At 51.2% G+C, this 25,933-nt stretch overlaps 1 pseudogene; it reads left to right on the top strand.

The window, feature by feature from the left end:
* Positions 1-4,663: 4,663 nt before the first annotated feature.
* LOC140221613 (uncharacterized) overlaps positions 4,664-25,933 on the top strand; it is a 34,920-nt pseudogene continuing 13,650 nt past the window's right edge.

Here is a 25,933-nt window from a genome sequence, read left to right as displayed (position 1 = left end):
GATCTGTAACCCCTACTACGGAACCCCGCGTGGGCAACACGAGCAGCCTTGATACTGGACGTAGGGCTTCCCTTGCCCGAACCAGCCTAACCCCGTGTCTCCCGCGCCACCATCCGAAGCCTTACGCACATAAAAGAAATTTACTAGTCTAAGTCTCGATCCACAAATCTTGACAACGACAGTTGGCGCGCCAGGTAGGGGACCCTTGCGCGTAGATCTTCGGCTTCAGATGGCCAAACAATATCAGCTTCGCCCCGGGCTCCCTGATCCGTTTCGGGAGTCTGGACTTTCTCGCCACTGGGGAAGGGATCGAGCTGATCCCTATCCTCGTCTTGCCCGCTCGTCCCGCCATCCTTGGCCCCGCCACCGGGACAGCAGCGAGCGGCCGGGCGCACGCCAGAGGGTCCTCCCCAGGAGGTCGGCTTTTCGGGCTACACAACGCCGCGGAGACTTACGGCCGCCTCCTAACACGGTCCATGACCGTGTCGCCCGCGAGCAACGAGCTCGCAGGCGTGACGAGGACGATCTCCGACTCCGGCTCCAGCAACGGGAGCCCCCACCCCTCACGTGAGTGCTTCATGGCCGACGCACACTCCGAGGGGTCCAACAACAACGGCGCCGAGGGGAGACAAAGGACTCCCCCCTCGCGCGCCGCGGCTACGACCGGAGCCTTACCAAGGGCCCCGGAGTGCTCTCAGCAGTCGGAGGCGCGCGCAGCCTCCCGCCAGGAGGTCGAGCGTCCCCGCCACGAGGGCGGAGCACGACAACGGGCGCGTGATGTCCAGCAACGCATTTGCACGGACGAAGAGCGTCCACAGCTCTTCGCCCGCGCCAGCCAAAACGTCGTAGCTGCGGCGGCCTTGCTCCGGCAACTCCCCGAGCCGGCGACGCCCGAGGAGCGATGGGCACGCCAAGAGATGCGCAACTTGCTCGAATGTGCCGCCGTCCAGCAGGCGGAAAGTTTCGAGTCCCGACGACGCGGGCAGAACGCCAGCAGGGCGACGCCCGACGCGCCTCCGGAGAGATGGGGGGAGTCTGTCCACCAGCCCCCTCCTAGGGCAAATCAGGCCGCGTCCGCCCGGCGGACACCACCACCCGCGGGAGGTGGGGCTCGATCCGTTCACCAGCGCGTCGGCCCCATCCGCGACGCCCGCGACACCCTGAACGCGCGGAGGCGCTCCCGCGCGGACAGGGAGGACGGGGTAGATCGTGGCTACCACGTTCACCGCGGCGGGCGCTACGACAGCGGGGAAGACCGCAGCTCGAGCCCCGGCCCGGCTGGGCCCTAGGCCTTCTCTGCGCGCATCTTGAACGCGCCTTTTCCGCCGCGCTTCAGGCAACCGACAAATGTAGCCAAATACTCAGGGGAGACGAACCCTGGGGTTTGGCTCAGTGACTACCGGCTTGCATGTCAAGCCGGTGGGGCGGACGATGACCTGTTCATCATCCGTAACCTACCCCTTTTCCTGGCTGACTCAACGCGAGCTTGGCTGGAACATATCCCTTCGGGACGGATCCGCTGCTGGAACGACCTGAAGGAGGTCTTCATAGGAAACTTCCAAGGCACGTACACGCGCCCCGACAACTCCTGGGATCTCCGGAGCTGTCGCTAGGGAGCGGACGAGTCCCTCTGGGATTACATCCGGCGCTTCTCCAGGAAGCGCACTGAGCTCTCCAACGTCGCGGACGCCGACGTCATAGGGGCTTTCCTAGCAGGAACCTCCTGCCGGCCCCTCATCCACGAGCTGGGGCGCCGAGGCCCGCGAACCACGGAGGAGCTCCTCAACATCGCCACCAGCTACGCCTCGGGCGAAGAGGCTATTGGAGCGATCTTCGACCGCTCCAAAGGCAAGGCAAAGTGGGAGGAGGATGTTGACAAAGGCACCTCCAACTGCCAGCAGAAGAAGAAGGGCAAACAGCGGTGCGAGGCTCCCCTCGTGGCCGCTGTCGAGCGCAAGCGAGGGCAGCCGCCCCTCGAGGGCACTCCTGGCTTCTTCGACAAGCTGCTTGAGGGACCGTGCCCGAACCACGAGTTCCCCGCGAAGCATGCCTACAAAGACTGCAACCTCATGAAGAGGTACTTTGTGGGCAATCCGGTGAAGGGCGACCGGAAGCGAAAGCCCGACGAGGAGAAGAAGGGCGACGAAGAGAAGGAAGATGGCTTTCCCAAGCTGGACGGCTGCTTCATGATCTTCGGCGACTCGGCGGCGTACGATTCCAAGCGCCAGCAGAAGCTGGAGCGCCGGGAGGTCTACGCGGCCGAGCTGGCAACGCCGGCCTTCCTCGACTGGTCGGGACCGGCCATCACCTTCGATCGGTCCGACCACCCTGGACGCGTCCGGCATCCAGGACGCTACCCCCTCATCGTCGACCCCATCGTCGGCATGACGCGCCTCACCAAGGTGCTCATGGATGGGGGCAGCGGCCTCAACATCCTCTACGCCGAGACCCTTGACGCTATGGGGATCGACCGTTCCCGCCTCCATCCCAGCAAGCCGCCGTTCCACGGCGTCGTGCCGGGGAAACAGGCAATGCCTCTCGGCAAATCGACTTGCCTGTTACTTTTGGGACCCCCTCCAACTACAGGAAGGAGGTCCTTACCTTCGAGGTGGTGGGGTTGCGCGGAACCTACCACGCCATCTTGGGACGGCCATGCTACGTGAAGTTCATGGCCATCCCCAACTACATCTACCTCAAGCTCAAGCTGCCGGGGCCCAACGGGGTCATTACCGTCGGCACGTCCTTTCAGAAGGCGTATGAGTGCGACGTGGAATGCTGCGAGTACGCCGCAGCCATCACCATCACGAGCGATCTGGCGGTCCAGCTCGCGGAAGCCACCGAGGGTCGGCTCGACTCCAAGCAGCCGGCCACCTCCTTTGAGCCCACCGAAGGCATCAAGGAGGTCCCCCTCGATCCCAGCAGTTCCGACGGCAGGGTCATGCGGATCAGCGCTACCTTATCCCCCAAATAGGAAAGCGCGCTCGTCGACTTCCTCCACGCGAATAGCGACGTCTTCGCATGGAAGCCCTCGGACATGCTCGGCATTCCGAGAGAAGTCGCCGAGCACTCCTTGAACATCAAGGCCGGCTCCAAGCCAGTGAAGCAAGGACTGCGCCGCTTCGACGAGGAAAGGCGCAAGGCCATCGGCGAGGAGCTCTAGAAGCTTTTGACGGCCGGATTCATCAAGGAAGTGTACCACCCCGAGTGGCTAGCTAATCCTGTTCTTGTACCGAAAAAGAACGGGAAATGGAGGATGTGTGTAGATTATACCGGTCTAAACAAGGCGTGTCCAAAGGATCCGTTTCCTTTGCCACGCATAGATCAAATAGTCGACTCAACCGCCGGGTACGAAACCCTCAGCTTCCTCGACGTGTATTTCGGCTACCATCAGATCGCGATGAAAGAGTCCGACCAGCTCGCCACCTCTTTCATCACCCCCTTTGGCCCCTACTGCTACGTTAAGATGCCATTCGGCCTCAAAAACGCGAGGGCTACTTTCCAGCGATGCATGCTAAAGTGCTTCGGGGACCTCATCGGGCGGACCGTTGAGGCTTACGTCGATGACATCGTGGTCAAATCCAAGAAGGGTGATCAGCTCGTCCCCGACCTTGAACTAGTCTTCGAAAGGCTGAGGGATAAGCGTATTAAGCTCAATCCCGAAAAATGTGTGTTCGGAGTCCCAAGGGGCATGCTGTTAGGCTTCATCATCTCCGTGCGTGGCATCGAAGCCAATCCAGAGAAGATAGCGGCCATCAGCGACATGAGGCCAATCCGGAACATAAAGGGAGTCCAGCACGTCACGGGATGCTTAGCAGCCCTGAGCCGCTTCATCTCACGCCTTGGTGAGCGGGGGCTTCCTCTCTATGGACTCCTGAAGAAGACTGACCGCTTCAAATGGACCGGCGAGGCCCAGGAGGCACTTGATCGGCTCAAGGACCTCCTGACGAAGGCCCCGATCTTGGTCCCGCCGGTCGACGACGAGCCCCTCCTGCTTTACATCGCGGCGACCACCCAGGTGGTTAGCGCGACCCTGGTGGTGGAACGAGAAGAGGAGGGACACGCTCTCAAGGTGCAACGCCTGGTGTATTTCATCAGCGAGGTCTTGTCCGAGTCCAAGACGCGTTACCCGCAGATCCAGAAGCTCATCTACGCCGTCCTCATCACGAAGAGGAAGCTGCGCCACTACTTCACCTCCCACCCGGTGACGGTTGTTTTGTCGTTCCCACTAGGCGAGGTAATCCGGAACCAGGACGCTGCGAGACGGATCGCGAAGTGGGTGCTCGAGCTCATGGACCAAGGTATCACATACGCCCCCCGAACCGCCATCAAGTCCCAGGTACTCGCCGATTTCATAGCCGAGTGGACAGAGATCCAAACGCTTTCAGCGCCGGAGAAGCAGGAGTACTGGACAATGTACTTCGATGGGTCGCTGATGAGGGCCCGTGCTGGAGCGGGTCTCATCTTTATCTCTCCTCTAGGCGTGCGCATCAGGTACATGATCCGCCTCCACTTCCCTGCGTCCAACAATGTCGTCGAGTACGAGGCCCTCCTCAATGGGCTGCGCATCGCTGTCGAGCTAGGCATTCGTCGGCTAGACATTCGGGGCGACTCCCAGCTAGTCGTCGAGCAAGTCATGAAGGAGTGGAGCTTCCACGATCCCAAGATGGCAGCCTACTGCAACGAGGTTCGCAAGCTCGAAGACAAGTTCGACGGGCTGGAGCTCAACCACGTCGCAAGGCGCTTCAACGAAGCCGCTGACGAGCTGGCGAAGGTAGCATCTGGCCGAATGCCCGCCCTCGACGGCGTCTTCGTCAGCAACCAGTTCAAGCCCTCAATCCGCCATCCAGAGCCGGTGAGGGTCGCGAAGCACCCCCCACCCCGGGGTCGGACCCCGACCCGAGGAAGGTCGGCAACACGCCACCCGTCCCAGGCCTTGACGCCAGCACCAACGGGGTCGGCTCCGCCTCCCCCGACCCGACCCCGGAAGCTGACCCCTCCGGCCCCATGGTCATGGAAATCGCGACAGACCCCGCGGCGGGGCCTGACCCCCAGCCGACTGGAGAGCCCCGTACCTCGATTACCTCGCCCATGACGCGCTCCCGGCGAACAAGACGGAAGCCCGTAGGATCGCACGCCGCGCCAAATCCTTTGCCATCATCGATCAGGAGCTCTACAAGAGAAGCCACACCGGCATCCTCCAGCGCTGCATCCTGGTCGAGCAGGGAAAGGCACTAATCCGGGACATCCACACCGGAGCCTGCGGCCACCATGCTGTGCCAAGGACCCTCGTCGGCAACGCCTTCCGGCAAGGTTTCTACTGGCCGACGGCGGTCGCCGACGCCACCCAGGTAGTCCGCACCTGTGAGGGGTGCCAATTCTTTGCACGCCAAACTCACCTGCCCGCGCAGGCGCTACAAACCATCCCTATCACGTGGCCGTTCGCGGTCTGGGGACTGGATCTCGTCAGGCCCATCAAGAAAGCACCCGGGGGCTTCACCCACCTACTGGTCGCTGTTGACAAGTTCTCTAAGTGGATCGAGGCAAGACCAGTGGCGCAAATCGGGTCCGAGCAGGCGGTACAGTTCTTCACTGACATCATCCACCGCTTCGGGATCCCCAATTCCATCATCACCGACAACGGCACGTAGTTCACCGGGAAGAAGTTCCTCCAGTTCTGCGACGACCACCACATCTGAGTGGACTGGTCGGCTGTGGCACACCCCCGCACGAACGGGCAAGTCGAGCGAGCCAACGTCATGATACTCCAGGGTCTCAAGCCACGAATCTTCGACCGCCTCAAAAAGTTTGGCGGACGATGGGTCGTCGAGCTCCCCGCAGTCCTTTGGAGCCTGAGGACGACCCCCAGCCGGGCGACTGGCTTCACCCCGTTCTTCATGATTTACGGGTCTGAGGCCATTCTGCCCACCGATCTGGAATACGGATCGCCGAGGGTCAAGGCATACGACGAACAAGGGAACCAGGCATCACTCGAAGACGCACAAGATCAACTCGACGAGGCACGAGACGTAGCCCTGCTGCACTCGGCTAAGTACCAGCAGGCCCTACGGCGTTACCACAGCCGTAAGGTACAAGGCCGAGCCTTCAACGTCGGCGACTTGGTGCTCCGCCTCGTCCAGGACAACAAGGGTCGGCACAAGCTAACTCCCCCGTGGGAAGGCCCTTTCATCGTCGCGCAAGTACTACGGCCAGGCACCTACAAGCTGGCGACTCCCGACGGGCAGATCTTCACCAACGCCTGGAACATAGAACAACTAAGGCGCTTTTACCCATAGCTTTTATTTCCAAGTTCTGCACAGATTTGTCTGCAATTTTGATAGTTTTCTTTTTGCAGAAAAAAGAAATTCCAAGCCGTCTCTGTTCAGGCTTCTCCCGTCGAGCTCAGAGGTATCCCACCCTGGCCTCGCTCCAGGGTCGCATACCCCTCGGGGGCTATCAGGGGCTCCGGCCCAAGCCACTTGGCACCATCTAAAAGAAATGTTTTTTCTTTCGAGCCGAGCCCCTCTTTCTAAACTTTTGGACACAAAAAGGAAAGAGTGCGCGAACGGTGTTCAGGAAAGATTGATCGGACTGCAAAGAAAACTACGCCCCATCGGCTACGGTGCCTTCGCTCATCAAAGCTTACTGACACGCCCGACAACGCACTCTAAACTTTTAAGTCCAAAGGGACAATAAAGGGGATCGGAAACTTTCGCACGGCAAAGTTATAGAAAAGGCCTCTATGGCCATCACAAGATAAATCCGAAACTGATGTATTTACAATTTGGGCGCCAGCCCGGTACAGTTAGCTCGACGGGGAATCTTCGGGAGGGACTGTTGAGATACGAGGTAGGCTACACTAGCGCAATTCAAAAATTCTACCGCGTATAACCAGGAAGAACTGCCGTATAAGGATCACGGGATTACCACTCGACGCACTACTGGTGCGGAAGATGTAGATATGCATCGATGCAGTGAAGACAATCACGTAGTCGTACGTAGTCGATCAACGTAGTCGTACGTAGTCGATCACGTCCAGCAGCTCCTCAGCAGCTCGTCCACGTGCAGCAAGATCGCCTCCGGTACCGCGGCTCATCGTTGGCTCGTCGTGGCTCGTCAGCGGCTCGTCCAAGTGCTGCAGGCGCAACACCTCCAAGGTATCCACACGTGCAGGGAGGAAGCGTCGCAAGCCGGATTGCTAGATCCGCGAGTTGCAACAGGTGAGGGCGTGGGAGGCGCGGCAGGTGTGTTTCGCCAAAAGGTGTCAACCCTAGGGCGCCCCCACCCCTCTATTTATAGAGGTTCCTGATGGGCCTCTGGATCCGAGGCCCATTAGTACTTCTAAACCTAATCCAACTCGGATCAGATCCGAATTGGGCTTCCAGCCCCTTAAGTGTGTGACCCTATGGGTTCGGATACGTATAGACATGGCCCGAGTACTCCTACTCGGCCCAATAGTCGGTAGCGGCCTCTAGCAAGACGTGCCAACTCCTATACGCACACGAAGATCATATCAGACGAACCATCACAACATAATATACATGCTATTCCCTTTGCCTCACGATATTTGGTCTAGCTTCAAGCCGACCGCTCTTTCTCGATCCTGTGATTCGGAATCCCTTTGTAGGTTAACTCTTAACCGTACGTAGCATGGCCATGCATTTTCGGATCCGATCACTCGAGGGGCCCAGAGATATCACTCTCAATCAGAGAGGGGCAAATCCCATCTTGATTGACCATGTCTCATAGCATGCTTCTTGACAAACCCGAAAGCTACCTTTATAACTACCCTGTTACGGCGTAGCGTTTGATAGCCCCTAAGTAGGTCGATCCACATCTAGAATACATGCGACAATCTCAGGTCTAAGGACAAAGCGTATATGTTGTTTAAAGAGAGAACTACTTCTCGTGTTGGGTCAGTCCTAACACATGTCTCCACATGTGTCCACATTATTAGTTCAACATCTCCATGTCCATGACTTGTGAAACATAGTCATCAACTAATACATGTGCTAGTCTAATATTCATGTGTGTCCTCACATGAACTCCGACTAGGGACAACTTTAGAATAACCATACAAGTAAAGAGTTTCACATACAATTCACATAATTGCAAATCAATTCAAGTAGCCTGTAATGGATATTCAATGAACACAATATACAAATCATGGATACAAATGGAATATCATCATCTCTATGATTGCCTCTAGGGCATACCTCCAACAGTCTCCCACTTGCACTAGAGTCAATCTAGAAGGTACCTAATGCCCATAGCTCTTACATGCACATCATTCTTAGCCTGCGGGAGTGGTTTTGTCAACGGATTAGAAATGTTCAAATCCGTGTGTATTTTGCATATCTTGATCTCACCCCGGTTAACGAAGTCTCGAATGAGATGAAATCGCCGCATTACGTGTTTGTTCTTCTGGTGGTTCCTTGGCTCCTTTGCTTGCGCAATTGCCCCATTGTTATCACAGTAGAGATTCAATGGGCTGGACGCATTCGGGAACACACCAAGCTCAATGAGGAAATTCCTTATCCAAACACCTTCCTTCGCGGCTTCCGAAGCCGCGATGTACTCGGCTTCTGTCGTAGAATCGGCCACCGTCTCCTGCTTGGAACTCTTCCAACTAACAGCACCACCATTTAGCGTGAACACAAATCCTGATTGTGACTTTGAATCATCTCTGTCGGTTTGGAAACTAGCATCGGTGTAACCTGTTACAACGAGCTCCTCCTGACCTCCATAGACGAGGAACATATCTTTAGTCCTTCTCAAGTACTTAAGAATGTTTTTCACCGTTGTCCAGTGACTCTCACCTGGATCAGATTGGTGTCTGCTTGTCATACTTAGCGCATATGAAACATCTGGGTGAGTACTTATCATTGCATACATGATAGATCCAATAGCCGAGGCATATGGCACTCTACTCATGCGATCCCGCTCATCAGCAGTCGAAGGACACTGAGTCTTGCTGAGATGTATGCCATGTGACATAGGCAAGAACCCTTTCTTTGCCTCTTCCATGCTGAACCGCTTCAACACTTTGTCAATGTAAGTATCTTGGCTTAAACCTATAAGCCTTCTCGATCTATCTCTATAGATCTTAATACCCAGAATATATGCTGCTTCCCCTAAGTCCTTCATCGAAAAACTATTTTTCAGTGAAGTCTTTACGGACTCAAGCATAGGAATGTTATTTCCAATCAGTAATATGTCATCCACATATAAGATTAGAAATACTACAGAGCTCCCACTGACCTTCTTGTAAACACAAGACTCTTCTTCGTTCTTGGTGAAGTCAAACCCTTTGACCACTTCATCAAAACGAATGTTCCAACTCCTAGATGCTTGCTTCAATCCATAAATGGATCTCTGAAGCTTGCATACCTTTCCAGCATTTTTCGGATCGACAAAACCCTCGGGTTGTATCATATACACGTCCTCAGCTAGGTTTCCATTCAGGAAAGCTGTCTTGACATGCATCTGTCATATCTCATAATCGAAATATGCAGCTATAGGTAGAATAATCCGAATGGACTTAAGCATCACTACGGGCGAGAAGGTCTCGTCGTAGTCAACTTCTTGAACTTGTCGAAAACCTTTTGCGACAAGTCGTGCTTTGTAGATGTGAACGTTTCCATCCATGTCCTTTTTCTTTTTATAGATCCACTTGCACTCTATGGCTTTAACACCATCAGGCGGGTCAACCAAGTTCCAAACTTGATTGTCTCCCATGGACTCTATTTCGGATTGCATGGCACTCTGCCATTTTTCGGAGTCTGGGTCCATCATTGCTTCTGCATATGTCGCAGGCTCATCATTGTCCAACAATAATATTTCTCGCATTTCGCGGAGCCTTGCCGACCTTCGTGGTTGTGGCGGTGCTTCTCTTGCCATGGGTATCTCAACTTGTTCTGCTACGTTAGCATCACTCATTGATTCTTGCCCGATCGGCTCATCTTGAACTTCTTCAAGATGCACTGTCTTTCCACTCTTTTCTCCTTTGAGAAACTCTTTCTCTAGAAAAACCCCGTTCCGAGCGACAAACACTTTCCCTTCTGATCGGTTGTAGAAATAATATCCCAAAGTTTCCTTTGGATATCCCACGAAAATGCACTTATCCGACTTGGGTGTGATCTTGTCCGACTGAAGTCGCTTGACAAACACTTCACATCCCCAAATCTTTAGAAAAGACAAACTAGGAACCTTTCCAGTCCATATCTCATATGGTGTCTTAACTACGGATTTAGATGGTACCCTATTTAGTGTGAAAGCTGCTGTTTCTAGAGCGTATCCCCAAAATGACAACGGTAGGTCCGACTGGCTCATCATTGATCGAACCATGTCTAACAAAGTTCGATTACGTCGCTCGGACACACCGTTTCTCTGAGGTGTTCCAGGCGGCGTAAGTTGTGGAACAATTCCGCAACTCTTTAGATGATTGCTAAACTCGTGGCTCAAATACTCGCCTCCACGATCAGATCGCAAGGCCTTAATTTTCTTGCCACGCTGATTTTCAACTTCATTCTGAAATTCCTTGAACTTTTCAAAGGTTTCAGACTTGTGCCTCATCAAGTAGACATAGCCATATCTACTAAAATCATCAGTGAAAGTTATGAAGTATTGGAATCCTCCTCTAGCCGTCGTGCTCATTGGTCCGCATACATCACTATATACGAGTTCCAACAAGTCTACTGCTCTCTCAGGAAATCCTGTGAAAGGGGTCTTGGTCATCTTGCCTAGCAAGCAAGCTTCGCATGTCTCGTATGATTCAAAATCAAACGAAGTTAGAAGTCCATCAGAATGGAGCTTCTTCATGCGGTTTTCACTTATATGACCCAAACGACAATGCCACAAGTAGGTAGGACTCAAATCATTAGGCCGAGGCCTTTTAGCACTTACATTACAGACAGGTGAACCATCAAGATTTAAAACAAATAATCCATTCACAATGGGTGCAAAAGCCATAAACATATTATTCTTAGAGATCACACAACCATTGTTTTCACTCGCAAATGAATAACCATCCTCCATCAAGCATGAAGGAGACAAAATGTTTCGACTTAAACTAGGAACAAAATAACAATTATTCAACTCCATAATAAATCCTGACGGGAGGTGGAGTTGCATCGTTCCGACGGTCAACGCAGCAACTCTTGCATTATTGCCCACGCGGAAATCAACTTCTCCTCTTTCCACGCTTCTACTTCTTATCATTCCCTGCATCGAATTGCAAATATGAGCAACCGATCCGGTATCAAACTGTTGGAGGTATGCCCTAGAGGCAATCATAGAGATGATGATATTCCATTTGTATCCATGATTTGTATGTTGTGTTCAATGAATATCCATTGAAGGCTACTTGAATTGATTTGCAATTACGTGAATTGTATGTGAAACTCTTTACTTGTATGGTTATTCTAAAGTTGTCCTTAGTCGGAGTTCATGTGAGGACACACATGAATATTAGACTAGCACATGTATTAGTTGATGTCTATGTTTCACAAGTCATGGACATGGAGATGTTGAACTAATAATGTGGACACATGTGGAGACATGTGCTAGGACTGACCCAACACGAGAAGTAGTTCTTTCTTTAAACAACATATACGCTTTGTCCTTAGACCTGAGATTGTCGCATGTGTTCTAGATGTGGATCGACCTACTTAGGGGCTATCAAACGCTACGCCGTAACAGGGTAGTTATAAAGGTAGCTTTCGGGTTTGTCAAGAAGCATGCTATGAGACATGGTCAATCAAGATGGGATTTGCCCCTCTCTGATTGAGAGTGATATCTCTGGGCCCCTCGAGTGATCGGATCCGAAAATGCATGGCCATGCTACGTACGGTTAAGAGTTAACCTACAAAGGGATTCCGAATCACAGGATCGAGAAAGAGCGGTCGGCTTGAAGCTAGACCAAATATCGTGAGGCAAAGGGAATAGCATGTATATTATGTTGTGATGGTTCGTCCGATATGATCTTCGTGTGCGTATAGGAGTTGGCACATCTTGCTAGAGGCCGCTACCAACTATTGGGCCGAGTAGGAGTACTCGAGCCATGTCTATACGTATCCGAACCCATAGGGTCACACACTTAAGGGGCTGGAAGCCCAATTCGGATCAGATCCGAGTTGGATTAGGTTTAGAAGTACTAATGGGCCTCAAATCCAGAGGCCCGTCAGGAACCTCTATAAATAGAGGGGTGGGGGCGCCCTAGGGTTTACAGCTTTTGACGAAACACACCTGCCGCGCCTCCCACGCCCTCGCCTGTTGCAACTCGCGGATCTAGCAGTCCGGCTTGCGACGCTTCCTCCCTGCACGTGTGGATACCTTGGAGGTGTTGCGCCTGCAGCACTTGGACGAGCCGCCGACGAGCCGCCGACGAGCCACGACGAGCTAACGACGAGCCGCGGTACCGGAGGCGATCTTGCTGCACGTGGACGAGCTGCTGGACGTGATCGACTACGTACGACTACGTTGATCGACTACATACGACTACATGATCGTCTTCACTGCATCGACGCATATCTACATCTTCTGCACCAGTAGTGCGTTGAGTGATAATCCCGTGATCCTTATACGGCAGTTCTTCCTGGTTATACGCGGTAGATTTTTTGAATTGCGCTAGTGTAGCCTACCTCTTATCCCAACAGTGGTATCAGAGCCGTAGCTGCTTAGTTTTGGATTCGGGATGTGTGCATATGGAGATATGCGAGTTTTCCGTTTGATCTATGTCCTGGTTTCGTGCCCTTGCTGCAATGGTAGTGTAACGACATACTCCTACCGGTCGGTTTCCGCCATCGGAGTTAAGTGATACACGTAAATCCAGTTGCAGTGAGTGAAGATCAATATGATTGGTCGAATCGAGATCCAGGGTCATACGCCAGGCGCATTAGATGTGCAATAGTAGATGAGATCTACTGCCGGGGTCGGGATTTTTTCCGTTTGCGTATGCTTCGGTAAATCAGCCGTAACTTTTCGGTACGATCTCGGCTCGGGGTGAATTTTATATGAAAATTGATCTACAGAAAAAGTTACACATGAAATTCAATCGCTTCGCCATTTTCGGCGAAATTAGATTTCCCAAATTCGGCTTGGAAGATGGAGTTTCGGGCATCCAAAGTTTGGAACGTTAGGACGCCTAACTCTGTTTTGCAGGATGTATGTTTGTATCTTGTGATCAGTATGGCCCCCTTGTGTATGTGATGCATGTGTGTAACTCATTTGTGACCTGAGTGTCGCGCGTACGGCAACACGGCAGGAGCCATATGTGTTGTCACTTTATTGTATTTAATGGTCTGCGTACCAATCTGTGATGACCCAAGCAACTATGTAATCTTCATTACTAGATTCTTTACTAGCTATTAGGCGTAATAGCATGCTCTAGTTCTTGGAGGACTCATCACCAGGAGGATGGCACACATGGAACATGGAGATGGAGATCACCATGGTGAACAGGTTCTATGGAGATGGAGATCACCATATGAAAACGGGCCATACTGTGTCAGAACTGTGTGAATGCTATTATGTTTATGTTTTACTTTCTGCATGCTGTGATGTTAGAAGTAGAACGATCCCTCACAAAGTTTAAGTTAGTATGCCCTCCCAACTAAAACTTGCACTGTCCCATGTCTTGTACAATTAGTGGTGGGTCTATGAAATTAGGGTGCCACTAGTTTTCCTTGACTAGACGGGTTTGTGTCGGACACTTACACGCATAAGGGTTGGTTTGCTTAACGAGGTTATCTTAACGGTTAAGGACCTTGGGGCATAAAGGTTGGGCGCCGAGACATAGAGATGTCACCCAACAACAGGAGTCATATGTGATATGATTAGCAAAAGTTGCTTACCGATCTACCTTGTTTGCTAGCGGTGATGCTAAAGCTCACTAGTGGACTTGTTAGTTGTGGATCCTGAATCACTAAGTTTCAATAGAGGGATATTGATTTTAGTGGGAGTAGATTCTGTTAAAATAGTTTAATGTAATTTGCTCTATCATGGATACGTTTGTCTTAGTGTATTTTGCATTAGTTTTGTTGTAGATTAAATAGCACCTAGCAACACCACCACATCGTTTGCTTTGCGTTCGGTCCTTGAGAAGGACAAGTTGAATGGAACAAACTACTCGGATTGGATCCGTAACCTGAGAATTGTTCTCAGGGCTGATAAAAAGGAAGATGTTCTAGACACCCCACTACCACCAGTACCTGCTGATGATGCATCTGCTGCCGTTAAGGCTGCTTACAAGAAGGCATTTGATGCTAATCTTGAGGTAAGCTGCCTTATGCTTGCTTGCATGGAACCCGAGCTGCAGATGCAGTTCGAAACAATCCATGAGGCACACGATATGATCGTGGCGCTCAAGGACATGTTCCAAACACAGGCTAGGACCGAAAGGTTCAATGTGTCCAAAGCCTTTCTGGAGTGCAAGTTAGCAGAAGGTGCAGCAGTAGGACCACATGTAATCAAGATGGTTGGTTACACTCAGCGATTGGAGAAGCTGGGCTTCCCAATGGGCAAAGAGTTGGCCACTGACTTCATTCTTTCATCTCTTCCACCTAGCTATGGGAACTTCATCTCGAACTACCATATGCATGGGACGGAGAAGGGTTTGAATGAACTGTGTGGTATGCTCAAGATAGCAGAGGTAGACATCAAGAAAAGCACTAGTACCAGCCATGTGATGGCTATACAGAACAAGCCTAGCTTTAAGAAGAAGGGCAATTCTTGGAAGAAGAAGGGCAAGGCTGGAACGTCCAAGCCAAACCCAGCGCCCAAGGTTAAAGCTGGACCTAGACCTGCTCCAGACAAAGAGTGCTTTTACTGTCATGAACTTGGTCACTGGAAGAGAAACTGCAAGCAGTACCTAGCTGTTGACGCCAGATTTCGTCACTAGTAGAATCGGTGCTAAGAAGAGGAGGAATCGGAGAAGCACAGTTGGGAATCGGCCAAATGGTGCTACAGTGTGAGATCGGCTGGTGACTTCTGTCTCGCTTCGGGTCGAATATATCAGAGTCCCAATCGGTAATCTTTTGCCGATGAGGAATCGGCCGATTAGGAGGATGGGCTAATTGGGCCTGTATGGGCTTGGAATAGAAGGATGAGCTGGAAGTCAGCCCACAAAGCGTGGAGTAACTAACCTAGCACGAATCATGCTTGTAGATATTCGTTTTCTGTTTGAATTAGGGATAGAATTCTAGTCGGTTAAGAAGATATCTGTACGGGGCTATAAATAGCTACCTTGGTAAATCTGTAATCATCAACCAATCAATACAACAAGCTACTTTTTCCTCGTACTTACTTTCAAGCAGGCGACTTCGCTACTACTTTTCTCTTTTTCACGAGTTCGTGCGGGTTGGCAGGGCTGCATCATCTTGATCTCCGGCCGATTCTGTAAGTTCTGTTTATCGAGTAATATCTAAGCTTTAACTTCGGGCGTATCGCTGTTGTTTCGTTTAGATTTATTCACTAGTTATCGATATTTGCTAGATTCATAGGTTTTACCTGTTTTTCTAGTCTTTATCACCAGTTATCCAGCTAGGAATCGGTAGTGTCGGCTTTCTTTACTTTCTGTTGTTAAATTCATCTACTGCTGATTAGGTCTATTCCTAGTGTTGTTATCATAAGCTTTGTATCGATTACTCTAGTAATTCTTTGTCAACAAGGCTACAGTGATCGGCTGCCCTATAGCCGATTCCTTTATTATAGCAAATCGGCCGATTCGCTGATAAGCTCTCTCGAGATCGGAAACTTAGCCGATCGTGATTTCTGAACCTGACACGTATTCTTCCTTGCCAATCAACAGGTCAGATTGGCTGGCACGCCGCGCGAACGGCACCAGGGCATTCACCCGAACAGGAGTTAAGCAGATTCTCCCAGGTCGTGTGTCGGTCGCTGGGATTTGGTTGACCGATTTCTAGCGCCAACACACTTTGACACGCCCGGTGGGACCAATACAACCGCCATCATGTCAAAAGCTGCTGAAGTCTCCGAAGATAACGTCATCGAGGTGACAGAAGCAGATCTGAAGGACGACCAGAAGGAAGAGCTGGACAAGTATACGGCACAGTTTCGGAAAGCTTGCCTGAAGTCTTTCAGTCGCTCCAGAAGCGGGGAGACCATCAAGAAGACTCCATTCCCTGCTCCCCGCCAGATCACGATTTCTGAGGATTCGGATAAAATGTCCGATATGATTCAACAGTCTATTCATCACGCCTTCATTGATCAGTCCCCGGTACTTTCCAACATGGTGCACAACGCTGTTGTTAACTCCTTTGCTGGCGGGATACCTCAAGGGTACAGGGGACCGGCATATTTTCAGCCGATTCCATCAAATCAGACTTATTCAAATTCGGCTTCGCAGCCGATCCAATTTTCTGTCGGGGGATCAGGTGCTTCCTCATCATCAGCTCCTATGGGATATGGCTCCATCCAACTGTCCTCTGCGCCATTCCCTCCAGTCAGCCCAATTAACCCATCACCCTGGGGGGCACCTTCAGTCATGGCCGGTCAGAATCAATCGGCCAGTCAATTGAACCCTCCATTCTAGACATCCTTCCAGGCTGCTATCCGGCCAACCATGCCGCCATACCAGCCTATCGCTCCGGAGGTCAACAAGACAGCAGAGATCATGCTGTATGATGAAACGAGTGGCTCATTCAAACAGCCAGCCTTTGCTACACAGCCGGCTTACACTCAGATACCACCCTTCAATCAGCCTCCGTTTATTCAGCCTCCGATTTACCAGCACGTGCCGGTACCTCAACCAACAGTTCACCAGCAACAGCCAGATTGGTCGGCACGTATTGCAGAGGTGATGCAAGAACAATTCGGCTTGAAGCCGAAAGTGCAAACTTATACCTACAGAACACCATACCCGTCTACATATGACCTATTGCCGTTCCCCCATCGGTATAAAGTTCCTGATTTCACTAAATTTTCGGGGATGGATGATACTTCGACCGTAGAGCATGTGAATAGATTCATCATCCAATGCGGAGAAGCAGCTACGCAAGACGCCCTACGGGTACGGTTGTTCTCATCATCTCTGTCTGGTTCGGCCTTTCAATGGTTCACGACATTGCCGCCAAACTCAATTATCACATGGGCCGATTTAGAAAGACAGTTCCACAAATACTTCTATGCCGGGGTGCATGAGATGAAGCTGTCCGATTTGACCAGCCTCAGGCAAAGGAGTGATGAGCCGATATCCTCGTATATACAGAGGTTTCGGGAAATCAGAAACAAGTGCTAGTCCCTGGCTCTAACCGATGCGCAGTTGGCCGATATAGCTTTTCAAGGCCTTCTGCCCCACATCAAAGAAAGATACGCTTCACAAGAGTTCGAGAGTCTGAGCCAGATTGTTCACCGATTGTCTGGACAGGAGGTACGTCCTTTCGATCCGCGGAGGAATTTCCAAAAGAAAGTGGCGTTCCTGGAAGAGTTAGAGGATGAGGAAGATGTTGAAGTCGGACTTGCGGAGTGGATCAAGGGGAAGAAGCCGATATCATGCCCATTCGGCAAAAAGGATCCGGAAGTGTTCGGTTTTGACACAACTAAGGCCGATAAAATCTTCGACCTTCTCCTCCAGGAAGGGCAGATTAAACTCTCGCCGTACCATACAATACCTTCTGCCGAACAATTAAAAAAGATGAAGTATTGCAAGTGGCACAATGCCACATCCCATGATACCAACGAGTGCAAGATCTTCAGGCAACAGATACAGTCGGCCATTGAGCAAGGCAGACTTAAATTTGAAGTGCCGGCAAAATCGGCCAAGCCAATGAAGATTGACCAACACCCCTTTCCTACCAACATGGTTGATACGGGGAAGAATTCACTCCAAACAAAAGTGCTGACGTCCGAATCGGCCAAAAAGAGTGGCGCCGTCGATCCCAGAAATCAAGCTACGCCTGAAGATGTCAAGGGGAAGCGGCGGATGGAAGACGACGATGGCGAATCAGAAGGGCCACGCATTACTTCCCAGTTCCTGCTCCAGAAGTACCAACGTCAGCATGAACGCTCAAGGTCCCGGGAAGAAGCAATGCGTCGGCACGAGGAGCACTGGAGATGCCCGTTCTTCATTCATTGTTGGGAAAACAACCTCAGACTACCTTCAGCCGATACTTGCCCAGAATGCAACGGTCCATATCGAGGCAATCGGCCATTCAACAGATCTCGCTCCAGGGAAGGAAGGCCAGAACCGATCAGCAGGAACTGGCGCAACCAAGATGACCAGCGCCCTCCCGTGCGTGATCGGCTGGGGGGCAGAAGTGATCGATATGATCGGTCGGAAGATAGACGCCATGATAGGCAGGGGGGCAGGACTGATCGGCATACCAGTCGGACAACAAAGCCAGCGTTCACAGCCGGCTCAAAGAGATGGCCGATGCTCGGGTGACAGATGAAAACCCGTTAGGACGCAAACCGGAATGGGAATGCGCCAGGTCAGGGGGAAGACCAATAAACCCCAGGTGGTGTCCCGACGGATTGACCAAGTCTCAAAAACGAAGAATCCAACGTCTCCGCCAATGGGAACAGCAAGAAGAAGAAAGCGCGACGGACAAGAAGGAAGGAAGGCCTCGGGTGTGGCGCCCCAAAAGAAACGATAAAGGGAACGGCGAGTCGGCGGGTGACGAATCGGCGGCCGAGATCGGCATGGTTTTCATTTTGCCGATGGAATTCATGACTCCCGCCGATCAACAGGATATATCGGCGATAGAAGAACAGACAGCGCAGTTGGCCCTGGAGCCAATGATGGCCACGTTCGAAAAGCCCGAAGATGACGAACGACAACATATGAAGGCGCTGTTCCTTAAGGGGCATGTTGATGGCCGTCCCCTCACTAGATTGATGGTAGACGGAGGAGCTGCAGTCAACATCATGCCGTACGCCGTACTCCGGAAACTTGGGAAAAGGGACGACGACTTGACCAAGACAGACATGATGCTCAAGGACTTCGAGGGCAAGGTATCAAACGCTCGCGGTGCTCTCTGCGTCGACCTCACCATCGGCAGTAAGACCCTTCCTACCACCTTCTTTATTATTAATGGCAAGGGATCCTACAATATGCTACTTGGCCGAGACTGGATACACGCAAACTGCTGCATCCCGTCAACAATGCATCAGTGCCTCGTACAATGGGTCGGCGATAACATCGAGGTGGTCAAAGCCGACTCCGCATACAGCATTGCGGCAGCCGACACGCAGCAGTGGAGCTGCAAAACCGTCAGGTGCATATCAGGTAGAGTATGGGAGACCGATTTCCTGAAGGTCACCAATTTTGGCCTACAGCCGATCCGAGCAGTCGGCTCCGAAGATTCAGAATAGATGGATCAGTTCGCCCGAGAAGATGGGAAGCTAGGGCACAGGTTCATGTCGGCCGATTCATTGGAAATGATAGATTTAGGCGATGGTACCAAACCAAGGCCGACTTATATTAGTGCAAATTTAGATCCAGAGTACAAGTGTAAATTGACAAATTTATTAAAGGAATTTAAGGATTGTTTTGCTTGGGAGTATCACGAGATGCCCGGTTTAGACCGATCCATTGTTGAACATCGGCTACCCATAAAACCAGGGTATCGGCCGTACCAACAACCCGCACGGCGCTGCAATCCTAAAATTCTACCAGACATAAAAGCTGAAATAACTCGGCTAATCGAAGCAAAATTTATTCGCGTTATGCCGAGTGGATTTCTAACATCGTACCAGTATACAAGAAAAATGGGAAGCTATGCGTTTGCGTTGATTTCAGGAATCTTAATCAGGCCACACCGATGGATGGTTACCCCATGCCAACGGTCGATGTACTAATCGACGCTGCCGCGGGGCATAAAATCATTAGCTTCATGGACGGAAACGCCGGATACAATCAAATACTTATGGCCGAAGAGGATATACCCAAAACGGCCTTCAGATGTCCAGGCCACCTTGGTTTGTTCGAGTGGGTGGTGATGACTTTCGGCTTGAAGAACGCTGGCGCTACATATCTGAGAGCTATGAATTACATATTTCACAAACTTATTGGCCTTCTGGTAGAAATCTACATCGATGATGTCGTGGTCAAGTCTAAAGGTCACGAAGAACATCTGGCCGATTTGCGAAAAGTGCTAGAGTGTACCAAAAAACACGGTCTTAAGATGAATCCCAACAAATGTGCTTTCGGCGTATCCGCCGGACAGTTCTTAGGATTCATGGTACACGAACGAGGCATAGAGATCAATCGGAAGACCATAGCGGCCATCAACAAAGTTGTGGCCCCACAGAACAAAACCGAACTGCAGTCTCTAATCGGCAAGGTGAATTTCATCAGAAGATTTATATCTAATCTATCTGGACGGATTCAGGCGTTCACGCCACTTCTGAAGCTAAAGCCGGACCAGGAATTTATATGGGGAGAAGAGCAGCGCAAAGCATTGGAAGATATCAAGCAATACTTGGTCTCACCACCAGTGTTGGTTCCCCCTCAAACTGGTAAGCCGTTTAAACTATACTTATCAGCCGATGAAAAAGCTATTGGATCGGCTCTAGTCCAGGAGTTTGAAGGCAAGGAGCGGGTAATTTATTATGTCAGTAGAAGACTTCTGGATGCTGAAACAAGATATCCTCCGGTGGAGCGTTTGTGCCTATGTCTTTACTTCTCATGCACCAAACTCAGGCACTATCTACTGTCGGCAGAATGTGTAGTCGTATGCAAAGACGACGTAGTAAAATACATGCTATCACTGCCGATATTGAAAGGTCGAATCGACAAATGGATCTTAGCTTTATCAGAGTTTGACCTGCGGTATGAATCGGCAAAAGCCGTCAAGGGTCAAGTCATGGCTGATTTCGTCGCCCAGCACTGTGGACCGGAGATTGCCCTCGTAGAGCTGGCACCTTGGACATTATATTTCGACGGGTCATCATGTGGGGTCGGATCAGGAATCGGCATCGTTCTCATATCGCCTCGGGGGGCAAGCTATGATTTTTCTCTGCCGATAGAAACCGCCGCTACTAACAATCAAGCGGAGTACCGAGTTGTATTAAAAGGCTTACAACTATTGAGAGAAGTCAAGGCCGATTCCGTCGAAGTCTTCGGAGATTCTATGCTTATTGTGGATCAACTGACCGGAAGGTCCGAATGCAAAGATGACGTATTAAGAATTTATTACGAAGATTGCTTACAGCTTTTAAAAGAATTCCGATCGGCAGTAATCGAGCACATCCCAAGAGACCGCAACGAAGACGCCAACAAACTCGCCCAGCATGCGTCTGGGTATCGGCCAATTCTAGGCACTATGGCTCTAGAGCTCACGGCCGATGACTGGCGTAAAGAAATTGCCGACTACCTGAAGGATCCGTCTAAAAAGGTGGAGCGACGAGTACGTTTTCATGCTACCAAATACGTGCTGCTCGAAGATGACCTATTCTACCGAACGATCGACGGAGTTCTTCTCAAATGCCTTGGGACAGAGGAGGCCAAGACGCTGATGGGAGAAATCCATGAGGGGGTATGTGGAGCACACCAATCGGCGCATAAGATGAAGTGGATGATCAGGAATAATGGGTCTACTGGCCAACGATCCTCGAAGACTGTTTCAAATATTATAAGGGCTGTCAGGAGTGCCAAAAGTTTGGCAATGTCCAGCGTGCACCCGCATCGACCATGAATCCCATCATTAAGCCATGGCCGTTCAGGGGATGGGGAATAGACCTTATTGGCCAAATTTACCCACCATCAAGCAAAGGGCACAAATTTATTCTGGTGGCTACTGATTACTTTACCAAATGGGTAGAGGCTATCCCGTTGAGAACCGTGACATCGGCTATCATGGCTGACTTCGTAAGGGACCACATCGTTTACCGATTCGGTATCCCTCAGACTATAACAACCGATCAAGGAACAATGTTCACATCGGGGGAATTTGAGGAATTTACGACCGATATGGGAATCAAATTGTTAAATGCTTCTCCATACTACGCCCAAGCCAATGGTCAGGCGGAATCCTCCAATAAAGGGGTAATCAAATTGATCAAAAGAAAAGTCGAGGAACAACCGAAGAAGTGGCATCTATGTTTGACAGAGGCCTTATGGGCGTACCGGATGGCTTGTCATGGGGCTACCAAGTTATCTCCCTACCAATTGGTGTACGGTCACGATGCGGTACTGCCATGGGAGTCAAGGGCGGGATCGAGGCGTATTTCGCTCCAGGACCAGTTAACGGCCGATGATTACTCGTCACTTATGAAAAGGGAACTTGACGATTTGGCTGGCCAACGATTGAGGGCCCTGATAAGCATTGAAGAAAATAAAAAGAGGGTAGCCAGGTGGTACGATAAAAAGGTCAAAGCCAAACAATTCTCCCCTGGGGACTTAGTATGGAAGTTAGTAATGCCGATTGGGTCGAAGGATCCTAAATTCGGAAAATGGTCCCCTACATGGGAAGGGCCGTACAAAATCGGCAGATGCGCCCCAGGAAATGCTTACATTTTGGAAACAATAGAAGGAGAGGAATTTACTAGAGCTCTGAACGGAAGGTACTTAAAAAGATACTACCCCAGTATATGGGTCGGAGCGTAGGAAACTGACCATAACACGACCACACATAACCGGTACAAATCGGTTCAAACACTTAGCCGATACAAATTGGTTCAAACGCATAGCCAATACAAATCGGTTCAAACACATAGTCGACCGGATCGGCCGATTACATTCATTCGGTACGGACGACGGGTTACATGGCCGACAAAACATTAGTCGCCCTTAGAACAAAAAATACAAAAAACTAATTATTCTTCTTCTTGGGCGCCTTCCCGTTCCGCTCCAACTCGCTCATGACGCGGAGGTACTCTTCTTCTATTGCCTTCATTGAAATCTCCGCTTCAACTTGACGAGGGAGAAAATGGCTCCGATCCATGGGAGGGCGCGAAGTTCCTGCCGCTGCGTCTTCAAGAACGACTGGCCGAGGAAGCGGATGGCTCCTGTCGGTGGGAGGTCGCCGGCTGCCATTACTCTCCATAAAGTCCAAAATCGTACGGGCCGCCGTGGCAACATCGTCTTTAAGGTCGCCACAATGAAGGCTCCTGACAGTTGGAGATCGTCGGCTACTATCACTCTCCATGAGATCCAAGACTACACGTGCCTCCGCAGTGACGTGATCTCGAAGCTCCTCACGATGAGCCATAATCAGCTTCTTGTCCTCCGGCGTCAGTGGGTCCTCAGAATGAATAAGCTCAATGGCGCGCACGAGCTCGGGACTAAGACGTTGAGGCTAAAACGAAAAAGGAATAAGAAGGGGCGTTTTCTTCCTAGGATCTAAAAAGAAAGGGAAGTCGAGGTCAAGATTTCACCTGGTTAACAGAAGAAGAAGACGCCGACGAAGCCATGACAGGAAGTCGCACCGATGGGAGGAAAGAAAGAGTAAAACCGAAAGCCAAAACAATACTATCGGGAGGAAATGCCTAGGCCGGTATTTATGGGAAAGAGATGCGTGGAAATTTGGTAAGGCTACGTCCCATCGGAAATAAGGAAGGCAGTAAATAGAAAGGGCGTCGCGAAGGACGGTCAAAGAAGATAGTAAATGTCCGTACAAAACGGTCAGTGTTTTACAGATTACCCAGAAGGGTATCGATAGCCGTGATTTCCCGACGCCGGATCTGATCGGCAGAGTCAAGGACCCGCTGGTCTTCATCCGCCGATCCAGGGACCTCCGATGCGCTGCGGTGGAGTCTTAGGGCCTCGTGAGCAAAGCGCTGCCTCTCCCGTGTCAAATCGGCAATAACAGTAGGTAGCTCTTGAAGTTTTTTCTCTTCGGCACTGATTGCCTTGGTCACTTGCTCCATCTCCTTGGCAAGCTCCGCCCTCCGACGCTTAAGGCGGTCTATCTCACCGATGATCGCCGGGCGGGAATCTTCCAGAACATGGATGCGCCGATGGGCCTCTTGGGCTTGACGCTTGAACGCGTCTTCTTCTTCACGGGTCTTGACCAGCTTGGCGCGATCGGCCATATGACGAAGGGCCCTGAAGACCGGGATCCTCATAGACTCGATGAAGGCCGCCGGTGCCAGGGCTTCCTCCGCCTCTTCTGGTACTCTTCCGCTGACGTCACTGAAGAGCTGCCGAATCGGTGAAGCGTCTTCTACTAGTCGGCCGATGTCCCCTTGAAGGAGGGATCGGATACTAGCAAGTTTGGCTCGGACGTCATCAGGAACGGAGCCCAGGGCAACTTGGCGAGAGGCAACTTCTTCATCGTCGGAAAGGGCCACCGCAAAAGAAAAGAGGCTGTTGTCGGGGGTGTCCTGTTCCTGGAGATAATAAAGAGGAAGGATAAATCGATGGGGAGTAAAAGTAAATCGGCTGAATATGAGCCGAAACAAAACTTACCGCTTTGAAGCGAATTTCTTCATGCTGCACTTGTGAAGCCGTCACGCCTTGCTCAGGGGCCTGCGCCATGGGTTCATCAGATGAAGAGGATTCCACGATGATCGGTGCAGTGCTTGGACCAGCTCCATGAGAAAAGACTGATGGTTGAGGAGCGCTTGGTGTGCCGATGGCCTGTGTCAGAGGATCGAATAAGAGCATTATACAAATACCAAAGGAAATCGGTAAAATAGCACTATACCTCAATAGATGGGAGCAGGGGTGCGCCGATGGCTGGTTGAGTTGCTGCCGATTGTTGCATTTCCATAGGGGTACTCTGTGCAGTCTAAGGTTAAGAAGGGTTAATATCAGAATAACAATCGGAGGCAGTAAAACTCAGGTTTACCTGTATGGCCTCCAAAAACAACGACGCGGCGGCCGCCCCAGCTTGCACGATGGCTTGAGTATCGGCACCTTGGGTGACCTGAGAAGGTGGTGCGGCCGGGGTCTCTGCCGATACGAGCACAGGAGGATCCGCCGATTCTATGCGAGCTCGGACTCGGCGACTGGTCTTCTTGGTGGTCCTCTTCTGGACTTGTTTCGATCGGCCAGCAATCATGTCTACGGATGGAGCATCATAGCCGATAAGGGGATAAGTGGTATATGGGTGACTCTCTATTAGCCGTCCGCTGCGGCTGTGTGTTGGAGGGGTCCGATTCTCGGCCTGAAAAAATAATAAAATCATTAGTACTCAGTCAGGTTAAAAGGAATAAAAATCGGTTAAGTGAAGTACCTCGGCGTTCGGGTCGATGTTGGCCGGGTCCAGAAGGTTGCAGTATGCCGATGCCGAGTTGCAAAAAAGGAATTGCTTCCAATCGGCCCACCAGAGTTTGAACGGCTGGACAGCAAAGGGAGATACTAGCCAGTCGTTCAAGTCAATTGTACTGGAGTCCGGGATTCGGTCTCGTAACCGACTGTAATCCAGACCAGATGTGAGCTCATCCCTAAACTTGATTCGGCCAGCAAAGTACACTTGAATCAGCAGCTGACCCATGCCGAATTGACGTGCTGCAGCGGAGGGGTTGTAGAATTCGTACGTAGGGGCATCCTTCCCCGAGAAGAAATTGGCTGGTAGGAGCCCTGGCTTGATCAACTCATCATAGAGCTCTTCATCAAATCGGCCGGAAGCCGAATCGAAGCAAGTGGGGAGTTCAAAGACCGGGTCGTCTTGCTGATACGGAAACCAAATGGTTGCATCTTCACTGAAGCCATTATAGAAGCATCGGAAGTACTCGGCTACCTTTGTAGCAGAATACATGCAACCTGGAAAAGCCGATGCCGCTTCACCAAAGGACATACATCGGCGACGTTCGGTAGGGTCTTCTGCCGATTCGATGTTGGGGAACGTCATGCGATCCACCGGCTGCTGAGTAATTCTGCTCATATAAAGGTTCAGCCACAAGTTGATGAACCACCAGGGCCCGCCTTGATTGCCGATCAGCTCTCCCTTGGATAGTCTTATGCCGATTTGATATAGCATGTGGTACGCGACCCCTAGCAGATGTTTCCCAAGAGGGACATGGTTTCCCC

Source organism: Setaria viridis, chromosome 1 (genome assembly GCF_005286985.2).
Source record: "Setaria viridis chromosome 1, Setaria_viridis_v4.0, whole genome shotgun sequence".
Lineage (NCBI taxonomy): Eukaryota > Viridiplantae > Streptophyta > Magnoliopsida > Poales > Poaceae > Setaria > Setaria viridis.
The sequence above is the reverse complement of the archived record's forward strand: the minus strand, read 5'-3'. Positions and strand labels throughout refer to the sequence as shown.